The sequence below is a fragment of the Silene latifolia genome, chromosome X (assembly GCF_048544455.1).
Source record: "Silene latifolia isolate original U9 population chromosome X, ASM4854445v1, whole genome shotgun sequence".
In the NCBI taxonomy this organism is placed as follows: domain Eukaryota; kingdom Viridiplantae; phylum Streptophyta; class Magnoliopsida; order Caryophyllales; family Caryophyllaceae; genus Silene; species Silene latifolia.
This window is the reverse complement of record NC_133537.1, coordinates 210,300,623-210,303,784: the sequence shown is the minus strand read 5'-3', so window position 1 is coordinate 210,303,784 and position 3,162 is coordinate 210,300,623.

The window sequence follows — 3,162 nt, the reverse complement described above, 5'->3', positions numbered from 1 at the left end:
ACAAAGACGATGTTGCCTTGGAGTGCGTGCCAAATGAAGTTCAAGGGACCAAAGGAGTTTGTTTCAGAATTTGTAAAATAGTTTATTAGATTTACTATTTTAGGAAGGCCATACTAGGATTTTATCGTTTTGCTTTGCATTTGTTTTATCTGTTTGCATGCATAGCCAAATCGCCATAACTACACATGCATATTATTTTATCGAGTCATCGACCGTGTCAATTATCATTATCGTAGTTCACCGCTTTTCACTTAAAATGAGATAGATAATAAATTGACATGACCTCTCACTAAATAATAATTGAGCATTAGCCTTACCAAATAGTAGAACCATGAGTCCCAATTTCATAAGGAAGTAGGCTCAACTCACCGGGATGCTAAACTTGTTACGTTGGGTAATTGGGTAGTAAATTGTTATTACATCGAAATTTTGATTGAGCTCAACGGAAGTATTCGTGACCGTAGTCGCATGTGTTCCGGGCTAAAGATAAATATTAAAGTAATTTTATCGACCGAGAGTTGTAGAAGTAGAATCGATTCAAGAGTTAATCCACCGAGTTATATTGTTAAGGGATGAATCGGCTCACCGTGCCCGAATTGATATGAATTTGGATCTCGGGATCATTTATAATAGTTGGGTAGAAGTCACTATATAAATGCTTAAAACTTGTTTAAAATGTTTACAAGTAATATTAAAACGATAGATGTTTATTAATTCCTTCACTTCCTATTTTATAGTCGAAATTGTTTTCTCAATTGCAATGGCAACTCGAATTTCATCCGCAACCACTAGCTCGAACACTCTCACCAATGTTTCATGGCTCCGATCCTTCATGGATCGTTGTAATTTAGAAAAAATGGGTCAAACTTCGCCGATTGGGACGCTCAACTTCGCTTGGCCGCGGAGGGTAACGACAAGCTTCGTTACCTTACCGAGGCCTCTCCTGCCGCACCTAACGCTAGGTCTACCCCCGCCGGTAGGCAAGCCTATGAGACTTACAAAAAGGAGTCGGCCGCGATCAAAAATGTGTTGATATTTTCTATGGAGGCCGAACTCCAAAGGAGTGCTATAAAGATTAGCACCGCCTATGACATCTATACGAAGCTTGTGACCATGTTTTCACAAGCTCCGAGGATCATTCAATATGAAGCGGCATCCGCATTATTTGATCTCAACATCAAGGAGGGCCAAAAAGTTAGCCCTCATGTGCTCGAGTTGATGGAGCATGTTGAGACCTTAAAAATGCAAAAGGTAGAAATTCTCGAGGAACTCATCATTGAACGAATTCTTCATTCCTTGAACAAGGTTAAGGCATATGTTCAATTTAGGGTGAATTTTAATATGCAAAACACGAAAATTTCCCTCGATGAGTTGCACAAAATGCTTATGCAAGCCGAGAGGGACATGGGGCAATGTGTTAGCACCACCAAGGATGTGCTCAACCTTAATCTTAAGAGAAAAGGGAATTTCAAGAAAGGTGGCAACAAGGGAAAGAAGCAAACTCCCTACAAGAAGAAAGGAAAGGCTTGTGAAGTTAGCTCCTCTAAGCCCAAGAAGGGTGCCCCGTCCGGGGACAAATGCCACTATTGTAATGGTGTTGGGCGTTGGAGGAGAAATTATCCAAAGTACCTTGGCGATATAAAGGCTGGAAAGATTATTCCAGTAGGTAAATAACTATCCCTATATTTTATGTTTCGATCTCAACTTTGCTATTTTGATACAAGTTGTGATGATTACCCTTTTTATTGTAATTAGGGCATCCTAGAAAGGACAAGGGCAAAGAAAAGCAAGCCTAGAAGATCTTGAGGGAAGCTAGATGTAGCCGCCCATGGTGCTAGATCGATAGAAGCTTTGCTTTATTTTGGTTTGTCTTTATTTTCATGTTGTATTTTGAAATTTTAGAACTATTTTGATTTCCTCGTTCGACTTGGAAATTTGGTTGTTTCCTTAAAACAATGGTTGTATTTTGGATATTGGTGACTTGGTTTGCAACCTAAGTCACTTACTTTATCGTATCGTTTGTTCTAAAATTTGTCATCATACACTACTTGCATCGAGAAACATTAAGATTTTATCAACTTAAATTGATTATTAGACAAATATAATGATCAAGTCATTATGTGTCCATGAGCTATGAATTCGATTCTCCTCATGCCATTGTGACTAAAGTCACAACTTACTTATGTAAGTTCAATTATAAAGTTATATTGAGTTATTGAACTCACACAAGGGAATATTACCAACCTTATTTTTACACCTATCAAGTTTAAATCATCTAGTCTATATCATTTTTTTTCCAAATTGTCTCAAATAAATCACTATAAAGTTTATATGTGATATGTTTTCCTCCTTCACCATCATTGTTTGGGCTCAAAAGCTATCCTTGGAGAAAAAGTGCTTTTCTCCTAAAGATAGAGTGGGAGTGAATCTAGCCACAAACCATGACTAGATGGGATATACGTGAAGAGACCAAAAGAATATGTTCTTAATGAAACTACGTGAGGAGACCAAAAGAAGATGTTCTTAAGGGAACTACGTGAAGAGACCAAAAGAAGATGTTCTTGGAATATAAGATTTTGAATCTACCCACAAAACTTGACTAGATGGGATCTACGTGAAGAGACCAAAAGAAGATGTTCTTAAGGACAAACCTTGACTAGATGGGATGTACGTGAAGAGACCAAAAGAAGATGTTCTTAAGGAAACTATGCGAGGAGACCAAAAGAATATGTTCTAAAGGGAACTACGTGAGGAGACCAAAAGAAGATGTTCTTGTAATATAAGATTTTGATCTATGGAGGGATATAACTAGAGATTTTAAAATTCGACATTTTACTTAAGAGCCTCATAAAACGAAAATGGTATATATGCAAGTAAATAGATTTATTTGAGATTGTTGAGACCAATCCAAAGTAAATAGAAATTTATGATTAAGAGTTGCATAGAGAGGCATATCGATGACTACGAAAGCTAAGCTAATTGTTAACTATGCTAAAGATTCAAATCATTGCTATATCTCATTATGAAAATATGTAAGGTATTAAAACCACATTCCAAATGGGTTTTTTGAAAGGGATATGTGTGTTGGAGTAGTGTCCTCCACAATAAGTGCGTTTACATTTTAAAACTCGTAAGAGGAATATCAGGGATTTATATTATTTA